Genomic DNA, 21,218 nt, shown 5'->3' on the forward strand with positions numbered 1-21,218 from the left:
AGAGGAGCAAGGAAGAGCTAGAGCATTTGAAATTGTTCTACTTCTCTCATGTTCCTGGCAACCCTAAACTCACTGTGCTTATTTGAAAGTAATGTGGTGGATTCCAATGTGGACGCAGACTATTTCAGATTAGAGAGTGTGAACGGGGCCCATTTAAAAGGAATCTTGGGACAAAAATCTAAGCTTAAAAAACCTATTAATTGTCAGGGGTGAGTTTTGATTTAAAGAAAGATTCTGCACTTAAGGAAGTAACTTTTTGTAGGTATATGTTAAATGTTCACCTTCAAGCTCTGAGAATAGTTTCACAAGAGGAGCAGTTTTTCTGTCCTCTAGTAGTTACTTTACCTCACCCATCAGATTTGGCACTCAAGAGTTACTTAATTTAAGAGTGACAAAATATGGCTAAGGGGCCAGATTGGCCTACCACCTGTTTTTGCAAATAAAGTTTTCTTGAAACATGGCTGCGTTTGTGCTACAAAAGTGGAACTGAGTAGCTAAGACAAAAGTGTAAAATCTTCACTGCTTGGCCTTTTATAGAAAAAGTCTGCTGAACCCTTGTTTATTGGCTAAAATAGTTATTTTCTCTGTGAATTTAAAATAGGATTCTAGTCCAGCCAGTGTGTTTCAGTGATTGAGTGTCAACCAGGAACCAGGAGGTCGCCGATTTGATTCCTGATCAGGGCACATGCCCAGGTTGCAGGCTTGATCCCCTGTAGGGGCGTGCAGGAGGCAGCTGATGGATGATGTTTCTCTTTCATCTATGTTTCTATCTCTCTATCTCTTCTCCCTTCCTCTCTCTAAAAATCAATAAAAACCTATTTAAAAAATAAAATAAAATAGGATTCTATTTGTGAAAGGCTGATTGTCACACAACTTTTCAGGAACTGTGGTCCATGTAAATCACACTAGTATCCACCTATGCAGGGCAGAAGCCTGAGACAATGGGAGATGATTCAGGCTCTCCCTCCATTTGGCTACCAATCAAAACATTTCCTGTCACCGTCTCATGGATAAAGTGGTGATATTTGTTAAGCCTGGCTACCTCTTGGCCATCCTTGGATTTTTGTCTTTAAGCCATTACTAGTGTAAGAAGGCACAGGTTAAGAGCGGTTCAGTCATTCTGAAGGACATACTTCTGCTCATTAGATGAATAATTGAACCTGATTTTAGGCTACCAAACTCTTTCTCTTGATTCACAGGGGCTCTTTTTTAGAAAAAAGTCACATGAGTACGACTCTAAGGTACTGAGGACACAGATGTTGCGTGGTCAGTGGGTTATGAGCTTCTGTTTGATTCACTGTTACTGGGTAGAATCGGTCCTCTGGGCCCGTGGAAATGGTTAAATTAACAAAGATAAACAGAGTCTTTGGAAGCTCTATGAGTTAGTCTCATCATTACTGTTATGTGACAATCTCAAAATGAGAGGTGGGGCATTTGTACCAGTCTCTGAGGTCCTCTCTTCAGGGCTGAGGCAGATCCAGAGACAGAAATGGAGAGCCCTATTTATAATGCCTCACTCCAGCCCATCTGGTGTGGCTCAGTGGTTGAGTGTCAAACCAGGAACCAGGAGGTCATGGTTCGATTTCTGATCAGGGCAAATGGCTGAGTTTCAGCCTCGATCCTAGTAGGGGGCAGAGATTGATGTCTCTCTTTCTCACATTTCTCTCTCTTTCGCTCTCTCTTTTCCTCTCTCTCTCTCAAATCAATAATAAAAAAGAAAGCTATCATTGTAAATTTTCATAAATGAAATAAGCGTTCAAGAAGAAATCACACCTTATATCTATCACCAACACAGATCTCATGAACTACTCACAGGTTATTACTCCATGAGTAATTGGGTCATGTCTCTTTAAATCCTCTTGTTTATCATTTAAGTGGACTATCATTTTGATTGTATCTCTTTCCTTTAGTTGTGAAGATTTAAAAGAACAAAGCCTAGACACATTATTTTGGTACAGCATGTGCTAGTTTGCTCAGGGGATTTCCACTGGGGTGCTCGCTCTCTGCGGGTGGGGCAGGAGATGCCGAAGGACCTCAGAGAGAAACCCAGATAAAGCGTGGGGAGCTCAAAGCAATGAGCAGGCTCACTCGTCCTTCTAGGGTGACGGGGACCCATGGTGCCTTCTCTACTGTCTTCACCCAGGTCTCGTGAGTCCTTGGGAGACTTAGGAAAACGAGGAAGGACAGCCTTACTCCAACTGTCCCCCAGATGAGAGACATTTATGATGCTGCTTTGTCACTATTGTGCATGAGAGGAGTGGAGAGAGAAGAAAGGCAGGTCAGGAAGGCAGCAGGACCCCTGAGCCCCCAGCTACGAAACCAGGAGCTGAGCGGTGGACTGTGGGCGAAGCAAGTCCTTGGACACAGCAACTTGGTTGGATCATACATCGTCTCTCAGCGCTACCATCTCTCTTCCTTCTTTTATATCTTGTCTTCCTTTAGTTTCATGAGTTGCTCTGAAGCGCTGAATCATGAAAAGGAAAGGCATTTGATCGTTTCTCACAGTGACCTGGTAAACTCCCAGAATCAACCAGCTAGCTACATTACTCCTTGCCATTCCTGTGTTGGTTCAGACCACTTGTTTAAACAGACAAAACACATAAGGATTTTCTTTTCATTTCGTACTGTGGTAGGTTATGTGCCCTCTGCCTATAACGGGACAGTCCTAGAGAGCGGAGATAAGTGACTCGCAGCTGGCCCTGAGAAGCGGGAATGTTAGAGTTGGAGGAGGGTGTGCCCTTTCCCTGATTGTTCCTTGTTTGTCCACTTGGTGAAAGTGCACCCCAGCCAGTCCCAGATTTTTCTCTTTACTTCCCATCAGTTAAGGACAAAATATTTCTCTGGGAAAATTCAGGCTGAGCATCTGAACTTATTACGAATCTTCCCCATCTGGACTCCTCTTAGGAGCAGAAATTTCACTTCCTTTCTTGACAGAAAGTATAAAGTTAGTGGGACAGACACTAATGCATGATCTCTGTCAGTGCCCTTGGGAAAGAAACTGTTTCAAAAGCAAAGTGTTTCTCTGGGCCAGTTTTTAGAGAAAGCTTATAAAATAACCCTTAAACATTTAGCTATATGTCTTCAATGAGAAAGAGTTAAGGGTGACTCACCTTGGGATTGAATATTGAAGGGCAATAGAGTGAAACAACAGCTACTACACAACAGTAAGAATAATAAACAGTATCTGCTGCTATAGGAGTATCCTGGGCAAAATCTGAGGTTTGAGAAATACTCAGAAAGTTCCAACACGTTCAAGAAATCTGTTTTAACTGTCCCTCCCCCTACAGTCACTTACCTTCTTTAATTAACAGTTAGATTAGATCCACAGCCCCTGCTTCCTGCTGGAGAAGAGAAACCCATGCCAGCTCAGTGGAGTGGCTAAGGACCCCCAAAAACTGTGGAAAAAGAGAATTAAAGCCACTCCAGAGGGTCAAGTGGGTGAATCCGGCTGTAGGGGAACCTAACCTTGGTCTAGTCCTAAATGAACCTTCTTTAGTATTTTATCAGTGCGTGCTGAGTCAGTCCCTGGGCTGTCGGGGGAGTCCCAGCATCATGAGGTTTCATTTCCAGGAGCATAATGTTTTCCTTGTTGTGGCTCTTCTTTCATTTCCCTTTCCTCCTACCCCACGGCTTCAGCCCCAGGCCCTGCTGTCGTCTGTATTCTTTCTGGGCAGAGTTTGAAATGTCAAAGATGTTTTGTCTCTACAAGATTTTAGTCTTGGTCTTTGCATGCAACAAAAATGGCATCTTTGGAGTGCCAACTGTTCCTTCTCTGCTGAAGACATTTCTGCCAGAAATGGAGTCGTTTGATGTCAGGACATACCCACATTTCGGTAAAAGTGTAAACAAGAGTGTCCATCTTTGGGGAAAGTGACTTGCCTTCTGGCAATGACTGCAGGTGGCAGTAGAGCAGCTGGAGCAGGTGTTGGCCTCTCTGTAACTCAGAGTCTCTCTCAGGCCCTTTCCAGAAGACAGTTCATGGTAGGGTCCTGCTCATAACCCTGATGTCAGGCACAGCCTTCCACAGAGAAAAATCTGGCTCAAGCGAGACCATCCTGGGCGGTGGCCCATGGCCCTTGTGTTGGGGTGAGCTAATGTCCTCCCACAAACCACGTCCTAAGGGACTGCAGTGCTGATTGCCACACCTGCATTTAGACCCAGACAACTGGGAAAATTGGTAAAAGCCCTCTATTCTATGTCATGTGCTTCCCCTGCCAGGTTAGAACCTAGCATCTCTTTGTAAATTGAGTCCCCAAAACAGCATTGGTATCCAATAACTTCTCAACCTAAATATGCAAGATCAACATTAAAAGTGATCCTGAGTGGTAATGTTCATGGAACTGTCACAGAGAAATAGCATGTGTTCCTAAAAAAGAAGAAATAAGAGGTGTGTTTGTTGACAGACTACATGACCCTGGGCTAAGTCACTTCCAGAAAAATTTCAAGAAAATGGGGAAATAGTACCTGCTTTTGCTTACCCAGATGTAAACATTTTACTTATCTGTATCAGAAGACATTGGAATTTAATATAGAATTTTTTTGTTGTGAGTATCAGTTGGGTTATGTTACTGAAAGAAGGAGATGCAGAAATATGGTGGCTCTAACAAAGGTGCAAAATTTACTGCTCTCTCATAGTAGATGATCCCTGGGGTAGGCTGCTCCATGCCTTCATTCAATTAGGAACCCAGCCTAGTCTTTCATTTCATAGGATGTTGTTCTTGTCTACGTATTTGAAGTTAGCTTACCAGCACATTGCAGTCCTTGGGAAGTAGATGCAAAAAAGTGAAAAGAAATCAGTTTCCTTGTCAAGGGCATGATCTGAAAGTTGCATATATGATATTATTTCTACTCTTCTGCTATTGGCCAGAGAGTACCCCCCATGGCCAATAGCATAAGAGCAAGGGAGAAAGGAAAATGTGGTCTGAAAAGGAGTAACTATGGACTCAAGCAAAACTGCAGGTTCTATTTGTAAAAGGGAGAAGGGGGAGAATGCATTTTGGGGAGAACAAGTACCCTCTGCAAGAGCTGTATGCTGAGTTGTTACGCAAAAGTATGTCCATGAGAACATAGGCAGCAGTAGCTATCTCCACCTACGGGAGGAGAGAGAAGGCATTTGCTCTTGGGATTAAAGGATGTGAAATGACCTATCAGGTGAGTGGATCTAGATATGGGTAGGGTGAGCTTGCACTTGGCCACTGAGGAAGTAAGAATATTAATATTTATACCAGGGTCATTTTCTCTGATCTCAGATTTTTGATCCTAAGTGGCTTGAAAGAGAAGTGAAGCTTTAAACCCGGGATTCTAATTGGGGTACTCCATGAATCCCCTGAAACTCTAAGCAATATATGGGGGTAAAGTTATTATTATTATTTTTTTAAAATATATTTTATTGATTTTTTACAGAGAGGAAGGGAGAGGGATAGAGGGTTAGAAACATCGATGAGAGAGAAACATCGATCAGCTGCCTCCTGCACACCTCCTACTGGGCATGTGCCCACAACCAAGGTACATGCCCTTGACTGAATCGAACCCGGGACCCTTCAGTCCGCAGACCGGCGCTCTATCCACTGAGCCAAACCGGTTAAGGCAGCTATTTTTTTTTTTTTTTAAATTAGACTCTCAAAAGGAACTGTGACCCAAAATATTAAACTTCAGGGGGACACCATGCGAAAGCAATTGAGTTGTCATCATGAGGCCTGTGGACGATGAGAAACCCAGGCAGCTGTCTCTGAGGCTCTTGACTTGCATTTTTGGGTTCTGAGATACTGCAGGATCCTAATGCATCCTCTCACCTCCATCTCGGCAGGTAAAGGACGATATGTCCAACAGTGCAACTCACGCATCAAGTATTTGTGCTGGCTTCTACCTTCCCAACTCAGGAAGCTGCCCTTGCTTATTCCATCTCCAGTGATTGGAAGGCGGTTGGTCTTTCTCCTGTGGAGGCTTCTGACCATCTTCTTTCTAAGCACTGCCTGTACCTCTTCCAAAGCAACTGCCTTTCTTTCTGCAAACAGCGCAGTCTATTCCCTAACTCTGCCCCAAACCTGTGCTCTCTTAGCTACATTCTCTTCCACTGCTGGAAGCGATAGAAGAGGACTTACTTCTGCTCAATGAAGAATAATGGCAGAGGCAAGTAGGGAACTCAGGGTACATCCTGTGCTTATTTTTTCACTGAAAGGACTCTGGCTTTTTCTAGTTCATCATGGGAAGCTGAATTTTGCCTGAATTGTACCATGTCTCCCCTGACGGCAAAATCCTATTTAAGTAAAATCATAGGTCATTCTGGGCAGTGCTTTGTGCCCATGTTTCCAGAGGGTCCTTCATAAAGAGTTCAGAGGCTACTGAAGCGCGTAGGAGGGAAGAGGAGGAGGCTGAGCCAGGGTGCTGAGGGTCTAGCTCTAGAATGGTGATGTTCTGGAAATATTAATTACTGCTCCCTCCCTGCCCTGCCCATGTGTCTTCCTTCTCCTTTTTGCCCTTATTCCTTTCTCTTCATAGAAGAGCTAGGCATTCTGAACTCTTGGCTCAGGGTGTTAGCCTAGTTAGCTAATTATTGATGGGCAAGGAAGCAAAGGGGGAGTCAGACATGATTGAGCATATTCACCCGGGAAGCGGAGGCCTGTTTTCTTCACCAGGAAGCTAGAGCTCCACACAAAGTGCATGGGGATTAGAGCATTGCCCGGCCAACTCTCCTCCCTTCTCCTCCTGGGTTGTGGGGGTGTGGGGATGAGGAGAAGCAGGGGTAGGTAAGTACATGCACAGTAAAGTCAAAATGGCACAGGGAGAGGTGCTTGACCATAGAGGCCTGTCCGTTTAACATGGAAAAGGGATCATTAGCCAGGGGTGGGCCCCATTGGAAGTCCGAGAAAGTTTGGGAAGTTGATTGGTCATTTTGAAAAAACTCCTGGTTAAATTCTCAGGTGAACAAAGAATCTCTCTCTCTCTCTCTCTCTCTCTCTCTCTCTCTCTCTCTCTCTCTCTCCCTCTCTCTCTCTCTCCCTCTCCCCCTCACTCATGAGAGCTCCAAAGGACTATGAAGCAAATATTCTAGATGCTGGCCCTTGTCTTGGCCTTGCTGAAGGCAAGATTGGATTTTTCCCTGGCAGGAGAGAAGGGCCATCACAAATAAATCACCTTGTCACCAGACCACAGTCTCCCATGTGCAGATCCTTGAAATGGTTTTCTCTCAACCCCGTGGAAGATCTATTTTCCACCCACAACAAGAGCAGAAAGGCGCTAGTTGAAAACACTGAAGAAAGTATCTCCTGGCTTTGGAATTGCAAAAGCCTGAGCCGTGAAGACAGCAAAGAGAAGAAGGCATGAAGAGAGTCACAAAAGTACTCTCACCTTCTCTGTACCCTCACATATCACACTGTCCCTCCCTCCCTCCAGCAGAGGGTTTATATTGCGGAGGAGAGAGCGGAGAGAAGGGAGAAAGGATAGGAAAAGAGGGCATGTCCCCAAGGCTCAGAGGGAGCAGCTCAGAGATGGAGCCCCTGCTGCAACCGGTCTTCCAATCCCTGGGATCTCTTCGCAAGATAAACCAGAGCCTCATCTCTCCACTATGGGGACCCTACACACCACCATAACCCAGGGCTCTACCAGCCATCCTTCCCATGGCGCCAGGGAAGATTTCACTTCAACATGGCCATCAATTTCCCCTCTGACTGCCCGCAGGGACAATGCTCTATTATGGTCTGGCTTTTCCCACAATGAAGTTTTGGGTGAGTGCTAAATACAGAGAAGACACAAAGTACAGCCTTGGACATTCGGATAGGACTGGTAAGAGGAAGAAGAAAATCCCTGAACTTGAGTCAGGTCTGAGAGAGGAAAGGGGAAGCAATTTGAGTTGAGTAGCTTTTGGTCAATATTAATTTGGAAATATTAATGATCTAGTTTGCTCCGAAGACTTCATTAGGAAACCTAAATAAAGAAGAGCAAACTAAGCTCCCTGAACTCCTTTATAAAAAATTATTTCCATTTAAGATCCCTTTGAAAAAAAAGTGAAATCCCACCAAACCGAGAGAAGAGAATTTGCAACAAGTTGTTGAGGATAGAGAGTTAGTTTTGGTAGTTTGTGTCTTTCCAGGAATTTGTCCATCATCTAGGTAGTCTGCTCTTTCATCCCTGATGTAGTAATTTGAATCTTTTCTCTTTTTTCTAGATCAGTCTAGTTAAGGGTTTGTGTAAGTTTTTTTGACATTTTCAAATGTCTTTCTAATGTACCATAGGTATATATTTTTAAAGATAATCATAGAAAGGAGAGAAGTTGGGAGGGAAATATCTTAGTGAGAATACTCCTTAAAGCCTCATTCTGATATCTGACTGGGGAAAGTATTACTAACGAAAGAGTCACATTTTAGTATTCTAGAATGATTAGCTAGAATCACAGCACAAATACAAGAAGAAATGAGTCATAGTTCAGATGAAGTGATTGGAAGAATCAGATGTTGTTCATGGTAGCTACATGGTAGAAAGCATATCTGACTTACGATGGGACAAGATCAGTGTGTGGCCGGTTTTCCAAGGGCCTTGTGAGAGGCCTGAGTGGTCACATGTGGCTAAGAAATAGGTTTTAGTGTTGGTGGGCAGTTGGCTTCCTCTATCTAAACTAATAAAAGAGAAACATGCAAATTGGTGTCACTCTGCTACACCCACCAGCCAATCAGGATGAGTATGCAAATTAACCCAACAAAGCTGGCAGTTAATTTGCATATGCAGGCATGAAGCAAAGACTGAAGATGACTGAGGACTGAAGAGGCATGGCTTCTCCACTGCGGCCGAACCAAAGGCCTGGGTCCCGGGTACTGGAGGAAAACCAGTGCTGGCAGCCAGGGGAAGGAAGGCTTATTACACGAATCTTTGTGCAACAGGCCTCTAGTCTTAGAATTAAATGGCTGTTGTGTATCTGTGGAGGAAACAGGGGCGTGGGTTCAGAGAGCTTGAGTAGCCAGAGAAGGGGCGAGGGACCACGGAGAGAGACCCTGGCCTGAACTGATGTGAGAACTGTCAAATGACATAAGGTTTGGGTAAACAGACTCTCAGGCTGTGTGATGGTGAATTGAACCATGTAATAGCTCTGCTCCAAAGTCCCAAGACATCGGCAATAAATTTTATATTAGTTATCAGTGCCTTCACTGTGGGTTTGTGTGTGTGTGTTTAGTGTGACTAATTTTAGACTGGCTTAAAGAAGGAACAAGACTGTGAGAGGTGTTTGATGGTTTTCATACCTCTGGGCCCCTGAGCTGGTCCTCAAGGGGACACCGGGACAGGGTAGCAATGGCACCACCTTCTTCCACCATAATTAGTACATGTCCCTGGTTAAATTTTCAATATATTGCCAACTCCCCTTTTAAAATTTCACTTTGAAGAGAAAATTTCACTCTTCTGATGAAAAAGCATGGGACTAGATGATCTGTAAGTTCATTTTTATGGAGTGACAGAATAAATATGACTAGATTAAATAAAGGAACTAGAAGAGAGCTGATCTTTGGAATTTTCTAGCAGTTTTCATTTTTTATTTTTATAAACAACAGGTGAAGGAGAAAAAGTTGGGGCAGTGAAAACTCAAGAAGTGACAATTTACAATCTTAAAGAGGCAAAGTTTACCTTTGCAATGTATGAATCCTGTCTCTCAATTCTGTGGGACTTTTTTCTTTGTCTGATAGAAGCTTTGGCACTGCCTTTATTTTTTCATCTGCTTCCTTTGCGTATTTTTTCTTGTTATTCAAAGTGAAGCTCCGGAGGTTATAGCAATATCAGTAAATAATTAAAATGACCCAAGAAGGTGAAGATCAGCCATCCTCTCTTCTTTTTCTGTTTAACATATTCTGTCCTGGGCTGTGTGAAAAGAGAGAGGAGACACAATGACCATCTCATGTCACAGAGCTTCCCTTACCTGACTATTCAGATTAACCAATTGTCTCTGTTTCCTTTACACACGCTGCTGATACTTCAGACCCACTGATCACTTAGGCATGCTGCTCTGACCAGTGGTATTGTTTATTTACCAAAGATAACTTTCTTGGGTCTGCAAACTTATTTTTGCCAGATGTATTTGTTATTGTAATTACCCATGTTAGTTCAATACTACATAAACTGATGATCTATCAATATAATAAAAAGTCATTATTTCTCTAAAGTCACATTTGAATTATTTTTTAAAAGTTGATTTACTCATTACATTGAAATATGGTCATCAAACTAGGTGTGTGACAATTGTTAAGGATTGGTAAGAAAAAAAATCATCTACATGTAAAGGCATTCTTTACTCAGTTTCACAAGTATCCTTAGTTTATTGGTTAATTAAAAACAATTAACTGGAAATTATTGGAAAAAGCCTTCTGAAGACACATAAAAAATAACACCAAACTCCAATTAGAGGACATTAACTAAAAAACACACACAAACAAAACCCTTAGTCTTCTATCAAGATATTGGCAGATAAATGGACATTAATTTGTCCAACATGCTTAGATTATGATTTTTAATGATTTTGCTCTTTATTCTATTATTTTTAGCTAACCGACCGACTCCTACTTCTGCTAGGAGAACTTCTCCAGTAACAGCTTTGGTGTTCCTTAGCCAGTGCAGGATTGTTGTGCTGTGTATGCCTTACTTTAACAATTTTAAATGGTGGTATTATTCCCATGTTAAATTACCTAAAACTTAGAGGGGGTAAAAGACTCCCTCAAAATTACATAACTAGGGTGTTCATAGCAAGAAATAAATAAATGAATACATTGCAGATCACATCAGAGAGACGGTGCAGGGTGGCGGAGAGAGCCTGCCTGGGGAAGCCCTCCCCTGAGTCTCAGTGTTCTAATTTAAAAAGTGCACAGAATGATGCTTTTGCCGAGACATGAATCTGAAAGCATGTAGCAGGAAACGGACATATAACAAGTATTCAGCAAATGTGGCTATTATTGTGGTGGGCAGTTAGGCAAGACATGAGCAGGGCACGGATGATGGGCCAGGTACTGAAGGTCACAGGGGGGAAAGGCCTGAGTGCCTAGCAAAGGAGAATTGTAGGTGGGACCTCTTTCCCAGGGTGACCTTTCTTCCCCTAGTGAATCACTGGTCATGCAGTTTGATGCCCCACCTTTGTCCTCCCTAGAGATAACATCGAGGCGTCAATTGTATTTCAGCTCCAGGCCCAGAAAAGCAGCAAAACCAGACACGCCAGGATGCCATGGTTGACCTCTGGACCAGCTGCATTGGATAATGAACACCAGCCAATCAGTGGAGACCTAGACCCTGAAGGGAACACCTGGAAAACTGCTGAATATTTTATTGAGATCTTCCTCTAGGACCTCCCCTAAAATCTCCCCCTAAAAACCCTTAGGATGGAGGACCCAGCATGCTCTCCCTCCAGGGAGCAGGCATGAGTCTTTCCTCCCCACCCTGTCTTTAAGGTGCTTTTAAGAACTTGTAAGCTCCAAGGGCCCTCCCTTTACCTCTATAACTTGTTTCCTAAGCCCATTTTTTTCCTCAAAAGTCTTGCAATTAGCAATGACTCCTCAAAGAGCCAAGATGATAACCCTTTTTTTTTTTTCTATGAATTACTTTTGTGATTTTCCAAATAAATGTTCTCTTATAATTTGAGTCTTGGCTCTGAATTCTTTTTTTTCTCTCTGAATTCTTTCCTAGCCAGGACCCAAGTACTGAGGTTGCTGAGCCCAGGTCCGGTCTGACCCCACTGGTCTAACACCAGGTGCTGTTCTTGCCACCACCAGCATAATCATTAGATCTGCGTTCTTTGTTGTCCTCAGCACCTCTGTTGGTTCTGCTATTGGTTTCCTTTGTTTGATTCCATGCCAACCTGGGCTCCTTCTACTCAATCCCCAAAGTCAGGCAATTCAAAATAAAAGCAGGCAAGTTCATCTTTGGAGGTCAGTTGCACAATGCACCGCGCCTTCCCTGTTAGACCAGTCTCCTGTCCTGGTGCTATGTGGATGCAGCCCTTGAGCATTGTCTCCCAAGTTAACCGGGTCCCAGGAGGTTAGAGGAGAGGGGCAGCTGGGGAGGAAGGAACAGGCTGCTTGCTCACTGAAATAATTTAAAAAACTCATCTTACTGATGGAGAATATGAACTCAATAGTCTTCTCTGCATTCCCTACATTTCTCTTTTCTTCTTACTTTATGTGCGTTTTAATTTGCCCTTCATTTGGCAAAAAAAAAAAAAAAAAAAGATGTTGGCTTATTGTCAGTTTTCCTGTATAGAGATACAAGATTTTTGGTGTTTTTTTGTTTCCTCTCTGTTCCCATCAATTTTGGTTCACAATTGTTCAGAATGTCTTCTCCTTTTTGGTCATCAAGATGATAACCCATCGTTGTGTTTCACATTTGCAAATGAACTAAGAAATGGGATCCAAAGCGGTATTTCACTTTATTTAAAGTAATAGATTTTGGAAATTTAAAATTTCATCACTTGGAAAATTAAATTAAAAAATGTAGTCAAGATGATATATCAGAATGTTAGAAGTATGTTAATGCTAACCACTGACTCCAGACAAAAACTTCAACTTGAATAGTGTCATTTCAACAGTTTAGTCATAAAACATCACTTTCAGTCTTTCTCTGATTAACACTGAAAAAAATAACAACCCAAAAAAACCAAAGCCACTACCCCTTTCCCTCAACTTTCTAGGTAGATGTTTGGCGATTACAAGAAATGTTTGTTTACGAAGCAATTGAGGGAATGACTATGATACAAAGTAAGAATCCATTATGAATGCCAGCAGGCAATTAGGCAGTGTTATGACCATAACTGAGCGGGGTGTGGAATCCTGAGTACATTTTTCAGAAGAAAATCTGAGAGTTCTGAATGGTGAATGGAAAAAAGCCCCAGGCAGGAGAGAGAAATACAGCTCATAATAGGAAAAGGACCAGGTAAAACCAATTCATGGGAAGACTGCATTGCAGTGACGAAAGGGCAACACTCAAAAGGCTTGCAATTAGCAAGGGCTCCTCAAAGGGCCGAGTGAATACACGCATATGCAAGGGGCCCACTATCCTTCATCATCATCATTATCGTCATCACCGCCGCCATCATTGCAAACACATGCTGAGCATTTGTTTTATCTCATTTAATTATTTCAACACACTTACTTAGTAGGAGACTAAGCCTCTGGGATTTTAAATGGGAACCTCCACAGAGTGATGCTGCTATTTTAAGGGGGACGCAGGCCTGTGTGATTCCAAACCCATGCTCTCAGCTGCTATACCTATCTGACCCAAAGAACAAAACTTAAAGACGATACGCCGTGTGAGGGGGGGGCAGAGTTCTCCACTCCAAAATATGCCCTTTGGGATATAGACTATTTTAAGGCAATTATTTCTAAGAAACACAAGACTCAGGGAAAACGTTAGCCTTTCTCCCTAACTGCCTATGAGGAACTTAGACAGAGGAGCTGCCCCAGGAAGGGCGATGTCATCATAGATAACTACAGTGTAATAGGAGCTAGTGTGTGATAACAGGAACCATTCAAAGTCCTCTGTGTGCCCCAGTGTTCAGATGGCCCAGCAAACATGTATTTACCAAACGCTTGCTTTTCACCTCCAGGTGAATTGCCTTCTTGTCTTTTGAAATCCCAAGCCTCAGCTGCAGATGGCTTCTAAGCCTCAACTGCCCAGTGGTTCCTCAGGGCTCACATTCTCGTACATACTTATTAAATTTGGTTCTTTCCCCCTGTGGATCTGTCTCATGTTAATTTGAGTATTAGCCGGACCAGAAGAACTTGGAAAGGTGGAAAAGCATTTCTTCTTCTTCTACACTTTCTAGCCCTCCTGGAAGGAGCAGGTACCCACTTCAGCTGTTTCTCTGCTGCAGTTCCCATAGCCTCCTGGGGGCTCGTGCAAATGAGGACACTGCTTATTAGTCAATGTCCTGCACTGAGTGAGGAGTCCCTGAAAGGAAGGGGCAATGTCTTGTCCATTTCTGTATCACCATCATGGCACCAGAGACAGGGGCAGAAATAGAATGCTGGGGAACCAGCTGGAATTGTAAGAAATATGAATCAGGCTCTGTTAACTGTGAATGCTTTGTTCTGATTAAAGAAGGCACATTCTAACCTGGCTGGCAGCTGCACTCAGGACCTGGGAGCTCACCTGGAAATCAGCTCTTCTTCCCCATTGGAGCAGCCTATTATCATGGAAAGATGAACAACTTTGTTGCAGAAACGAGAGCCCTTTGAAGACTCCAACCCTTGCATATCACTAAGATCCCCAGCCCTTTGGCATACCTGCAGGCCTTTGCAAATCGACAGCCTGCTTACCTGTTAACTGCCCATTTAGCATACCCTTTAACTACTTCCCCATGTGCCCAATATAAGCAGCTGGCTTATGGTGGGCTGCAGAGCAGATTTTTGTGGATGACCTGCTGCTCTCCCATGCTGCTGGCAGTATTGGCATAAATGCTCATATATGATTCAACCCTATCTCTGCTCAATTGGCTCAAGTAGTGACAGGCAGCCTGGACCCATTGATTGTCCTGTTATACCAGGTATACTGTATTGAGAAGATGAATGCATGGTTGATTATTTTTAGCATTGATTGCAAAGTATGAGTCATGGAATCATAACTGTATGAAACATCATTACAAGTTTTCCAGTTTAATTCCTCATAAATGTTCGCTGAGTAAAGAAAGCTTGAAAGTTAATTTCTTCATGCAGTGATTTAGGCTCACTTTTCTTTTGTTGAGGTCAGGACACATCAAGAATTGCTATGCATGGGTGTTCAGAAGAGCCTTCACATACGGGGAGACCATTGCTAGGTCATATGCAAATCTCAAATCCTATCCGAAGGCTTCTTAATGTCTGTTCAAGTTCTGCTGCTGCTTAGTCTAAGATCACAGAATGGGAGTTGGGGTGCCAGTAAATGCCTGCCAGCCCCAACTCCCTTGAAAGCGCTACCACATTTGCTAAAATTTGGAAAATACTCCCACACCTTCCATGAGGACAATGTTATGTCAGTGAAACTTACAAGGAAAGAAGAACCTTCTAGGTTCTCAGGGACAGAGTAGCTTCTTATTTAAATTTTAAATGAGCCAACTTCAAGTTTAAAAAGAAGATTGAATTCGTTTATCAACCAGGCTTAAAATGCCCTCATAATTCTTATTTTGACTCTCAATGAAAACCCAGTGTTCTAAGTATGCTCTTTGCACCCATCTTCCTTCTTCTCTAGTCTCTTCCCTTGTTTTGCTGCAGATGACACACGATTGGCTTAGTCCAGGCTGGCTGCAACTATTCCCATCTTGGTTATCTTGCTGTGAGTTCCGATATCAAAGAAGCAAGGTCTTAACCATTGCAGGCACCGTCTTGATGTTTCTTGATGATTTACCAACTTGCTTGCCGAACAACAAAGAAGGTGTTCAGGTAGAAACCTTTGTAGAGATTAGGTTTTCCTGTTTACATGGTTTAGGCAATAGTTCTACCTTGACACCCTGGCTTTTATTTTTGTGATGCACCAGAAGTTGACGTTGTCTTAGCCACTTTGAAGCCGGGCTGTGTTCTGAGACTGACTTCAAACAAGTAGGATTAGATCTTGTTTTCCAGGCAATAAAAACAAAGTAAAAGCCATGAGCCAATTTTGAATAGAAATTCAAAGGATTCTGCACCTCCCTCTTCTGTTTGGTTTCTGAAATCCAGTTTAACCCCTTTCTTTCAATAGACCTGCTACCTTTTGAGCAGGTAGCCAACGTATGGTGTAACTCAGCACTTCGGGCCAGAACCATGTTGATATCAGTTTTTGCTTACAGATGAAAATTGTTCTTGAACAAATTGTGGGAACAAAGAGCTTTGTTGAATCTGACACTCTGCTTGTGGTTTATAGGTGTTAAAAACATTTCCCCAATAAGAGAACACCCGAAATACATGCAGTTAGCATCTGCGCAATTATTTAATGAAAATGGATGGATGTATGTTTTTCATCTGGATGATTCGAGAACTTGCAGACACTAGACCCTCCGAAAGCTTACTCTTGTGCCAGCTTGAGGTGTATTTCCATATGTCCTAAATAGAATATTTTATGTACAGAAGGGTCAGCATAACAAATGTGATACCCAGGTAATAGTTTACATGATACAGCCCCCTCGCTCCCCGTGCAAAAGAAAAACTGCCAAATAATTTGACCCAGTCCTGAAAACAGCTTTTAATCTAGAGGTCCAAAATGATTCATTCAAATATGAGTCATTCTAGTAAGATGAATCAAACTGGTCACTTTAGGGAGATAAGAGCTGACTAAGGGAGCAGTTTGGTTCTTAAGGATAGTTCTTAATAAATCATTAAGAACACTGAAGGAGAAAAAAGGGGAACCTGGAAAGAGATGTCTCTATCTGAAGAGCAGGGTAGGATAGGGTTTTGTGGTAGCATTTTCTCTAATGTTGCTCCTGCCTGATTGAAGAAGTGTTTCCATAATGATTTTAATTCATGTTCCCTCTCAATACATGTTTCGGAGAAGGCTTATATAATTGGAAATAGGTCAGCCAGTGTTGGTAAGTGATTTGCAATTGGGCAACACATTCCCGTCAAAGTAGGGCAGGTCAGTGCCCTGCGAAGCACGATTCTACTTGTGTAAGTAGGAGTTCATTTTTTCACAATAAAAAGCTACGTGACATTTGAAAACAAAAGGAAAAAAGGTAGAGTTACAGAGCCCTCTTTCCACAGTGATGAACTATGAGTTGCAATCCAGCCAATGGAACTGAAAACCACAGTAACAGTAAAAATTACCTTTAAAGCAAAGTATCATTACTATGTCACCCAATACTTCAGAATTCTGGTAAATTAGGTACCCTTAGAGGCATGCTTCATTAGGAATCATCAATAAATAAAACACTTCCAGGATCAATACGTGATTGAAAAATAAAACAAAAAGCCTGAGAGGGTGTGATTAAGAAAGGAGCTTCCTTTACTTATAATTGCTTTAGAATCAGCAACATTTATATGTGAATTTGATATGGTTCTTATTTCGTGCCATTCACCAACTCGAGATGACATTAATTGTAAAGTTCATTCCAGCTTCAGAGAGGCTCACTTTCGGGGAAGTCAAGTCCATCGTGTGGAAATGGCCTTGCATCAGGATGTCTTTTTTTCACTCTAGTTCCTATAAACACATGCCTTTAATATTTGTGATCAGTAGAATTATACTGCTGAGAGAGTATTATGCGGCTTACTCTCATCCTGAACTCGGAAAGGATTCCCTATTAAAGCAGACCATTACTATGTACCATGCTACGAAGTTATGAGGGGGGTGTGTGGAGGGGTGGGGCAGCCAAACAGCAAAACACAAGACTTTGGTGTTTTGTCTTATGTCTCATCCTGGGTGGCCCTCCCTATCCACGATCACCCTACATGCCCTGCAGGACTGTTTAGCTGCACCCAGGAACCAGCGACAGGTCTGAATTCCCCATGGACCTTACCTTAAGGTGCTGGGGGGAGGCAGGATGGGCCATCATCTCCCTGGCGCCTTCTTGTCCCAGACAGGCTGCTGCCTTGCCAGGGAGGGGGGGCTGAACACTTACTGGCCAGTGCCAGGTCACTGGAAGGGCAAGTTCTGATGGGTCAGAGGTTATCGTTTTTCCAGATGCCTTGGTGATGCCCCCACCATCTTATTCACACAGGCTTGTCTACTTGGTGGAGGTGAGAGGGACGTGATGCGATTTGCCCAGGAAGACTAAATGTTTACACCTGGTTGCCACCAGAAGCCCCGAGAACACCAACTCTTTCTGACCCGCCTTAACAAACCACAAGTAAACAGTATGTTAACCTCCGACACTGTTGTGAGAAAACTTAATGAAGGTGACACGAAAAAATGAGGCAAGGGAGATGGTCTGCTTCTCTTTCATGGTTAGAACTTTCTCCTTTGGGTAAGAAACTTCTCAGAAAAGAAAGAAGCAGACAGCAGATGTTTTGGATAGCTGGACATCTAGATATCTCATACTTTTCAATTTCCCATAAAAATAAACATTTTGGGTGACGTAACTGAATGTATTAGATTACATATATTTTCAGGTCAAATAACTTTGCCATTGAAGTCGAATTAAAATCTGTATTTTAAAAGGAGAAGGAGCTGGGAACCTATATTGTGCTCCATTTCTGAAATGGTTATAGCATTGCTTCAGACTACAAAACCAGGACTGTGGCTTGGAAACAAACTTTGATATTATCTGAAAGTCTTAAAAAAATGCAAGTGCGGCTGTATTTTTTTCTAGCTGTTCTGCTGTGTGTGTATTTTAAGTGTCTGATTGTGCTCAGATGTGGGTAAGTGGTGGGGAGGAAAAAATAATGTTTCTTAACTCTGCGGATAAAAGGATTTTAAATTCGGTGCATTTCACATACTTGGGTCATCTGCCCTACATTCTGCCCCGTGATGTGGGGTAAATACTGCTAACTTGGTGTTTATTTCTTTGGAGGAAAACAAGCTTTGAAGGGAGCTGTTGCGGACAGGTGGTGATTACTGAGCTACATAAAGGGAAATTGGTGATACCTCTCAATGAGGACCTCGGGGGCAGGGGATTCAGTCACAGTTACGGTGCCTACCCTTATGAGCAATTGAATGGGGAACCCACCTCCTGTCCTCCCTGGTCATTATTGAGATACCAATCTTCACTCTGATTTTGTTTTTCTGCTGAAAACAACCAAACTAGGAGATATCATGTAGGCACCAATGAGCTAAGCCTGGATTCTCACACATTCATACCACAATCATTATAAGGAAATTTAGAGAGGAAGACCATGTTCTGAGAACATTGGGGGGGGGGGTGTCTCACATTTCATCTTAAAATACATGTGTAATTTGTTTTTGATGTCATACATAGGTGTTTGTTTAATATAAAATAGAGTTTTTCCAGTTTCTTTATATATAAACCTACTTACATATACAATAATACTATCATACATGCTATTTTAACACAATTTTCCCCTCATTTTTGTATTTGTTTGCCCTTTTCACCCACAATCACATCCTGCCACCTAAATCTAGGCTAATAACTTAGTGTGTGTCTTCTCATTTTTCTACATTGTATAGAATCATATATAGCAGCACACACACATGTATATACACATAGAACACATGGTACACACATACATATGCATGTAGTTTTTGTTTTTTATTTTAAAAAAATGGAATCATATAATACATGCTTTCCTGAATCTGGCTTTACTCACTCAACATACCTTGTGGAAATGTCTCTAAATCAACAACTTACCTCTGAAGTTTCTCTCTCTGTATATTTTTCCTTTTTTGTTTATTTTTTCATCTTTTTAAAATTTTCTTTTATTTTTTTTAATGATGACATAGTGTCCCATGACCTGCATATATCATAATTAACTCAATCATTTCCTCTAGGAGGGCCATTTTCCTCCATCTGTTTCCACTGATCTTCAAGAATGGGATTGTTGGGTTGAAGACTTCAAGTATTTAGACTTTTAACAAATGTTATAAGATTTCTTTCCAAAAAACATGTATTAATTCACACTTCTCCCAACATGTATTAGAGTAATGTAATTTTCAAGATGCTTGTTATTCAACGTATGCTCCATGGACCAGCAGCCTTAGCTTCACCTGGGAGCTTGTTAGAAATTCAGGGTCTTAGCTGGACTCAGGACAAAAGATTTACTGAATCCCAATCTGCATTTTAATAAGTTCCCTGGGTGACTCAGATGTACTTTATCATTTTGAAATCAATGTTTTAAATCATTTGCAATCTGTGTAAAAGTGAGAGGGGGTGTATTTGTCAAGTATCCTCTCTGGAAGGATAATTAGGAAATTAGTCATAGCACTGTTATGTGGAGCATTGTGGGACTGGCAGACAGCACTGGGGTGGAAATTTGCTTTTCACCATATATGTGTGTAACCTTTGTACATTTCCATGTGTATTATTTGTTTAGAAGTTGTTAAGAGCAACTGCTTGAAAATACAATGATTACTTTCCACCCTCAAGTCTACAGGGAGATGGCAGCCCTGTGGCTCCAGTGGTTTCTATTGTTTGTTTGTTTTTTTTTGACAAGTAAACAACCATAAGCAACATTTTATTGAAAATGATAAGATAGCAGCACTTTACATTTTAAAAACTTAGGGAAAAACATCTTAGCAAAATCTGTTTCCAGAAGGATGTGGCACCCAAAATGCACATTTCATTAAACAATTGAGTATAAGAAGTGTCCCCAAAGTCAGAAGTGATGCTTTGGTATATCACTGGGCAGACCCTCTCTTTAGTGAAGAGAAGCTAGCACAGGCAGCTGATGATGGTGACCAGGGAATGATTGCTTTTAGATGGCAGGACGATGCTAAGCAAGAATCATGGGGGAGAAAGGAGAACCTGGCATCAAATTCCGGTGAAGGGAGTGGTTCTTAAGTTCTAGAATATACATTTAATTTCTTCTGCCATAATTACTTAAATAGGATGGACGTTATTTTTAGGGTTAATTAGGGGAGCACACACCCGTTAAAGCATCTTCACAGAAAAGGACTCGGTCTGTCCCGGGAGTCAGTATATCACACTTTAAATTCTAGTTTGGGAAGCCTGGTGAGGCCTTCTCTAAGCAGCCCAGCTTACTTTTTGAGGATATGAAAATGTAATGATGTCAGTGGGGGTTATCTGATAAGGGAACATTTGGCAGGGCAAATGTCAAATGACAGAGTGAGTCAATGTCATTGGGCACCTCCCAGCTTTTTCTGCGACACCCCCATAGTGTGAAGACCGTGATCACCATCCCAGGTGACAGGAAACACACTGCGGCCATGGCACTGTACTGAATCTAGCTGCTCTAGCTTCTATGCTCGGGGTACACTTTATCTCAGGATTTTACTTCTGCATATGGGCTTCTGAGTCCCAGACTGAGTTCCTGCTATACCCACAGCAGAAACTCCCAATTCATGAGAAGTAGTGGTTTATTTCTGGTCTTCTCCAAGGTCTAGGAAAACGCCAAGTACCTAAATAAGATGGTCATGGCCAACCAGCTACCATCTAATCAACTCTTGAGGAACTTCCAGGGACAGGGGCCAGCCAGCTGTACAGTCATTGGCTCCCACCTGGGTTCAGGCACTTCTTGCTCTCTCTAGCATGCAAACGGAATTAATTTCCCCTGTGCTCTGTGGGAAAGAGCAGCACGTATCACCTTCCAGGGAAGTTGAGGGAAAGGGGGTTGTTCTCCATTCTCAGGTCCCTGCAGCTCAGCTGGGAGGCTCTCTGGGTATTGGGTGGGTGCTGGGGCAGGTGG

At 42.4% G+C, this 21,218-nt stretch overlaps 1 protein-coding gene across 1 annotated transcript in view; it reads left to right on the top strand.

The window, feature by feature from the left end:
• Window positions 1-20,164, top strand: part of LMBRD2 (LMBR1 domain containing 2) — a 147,432-nt gene extending 127,268 nt beyond the window's left edge. Inside the window, exon 19 of the transcript XR_009452713.1 lies at window positions 20,155-20,164. The gene's annotated coding sequence lies outside the window, so the exon portion shown is untranslated. The remainder of the gene's footprint in view (window positions 1-20,154) is intronic.
• The last annotated feature ends 1,054 nt before the right edge of the window (window positions 20,165-21,218 follow it).

Source organism: Myotis daubentonii, chromosome 4 (assembly GCF_963259705.1).
Source record: "Myotis daubentonii chromosome 4, mMyoDau2.1, whole genome shotgun sequence".
Classification (NCBI taxonomy): domain Eukaryota; kingdom Metazoa; phylum Chordata; class Mammalia; order Chiroptera; family Vespertilionidae; genus Myotis; species Myotis daubentonii.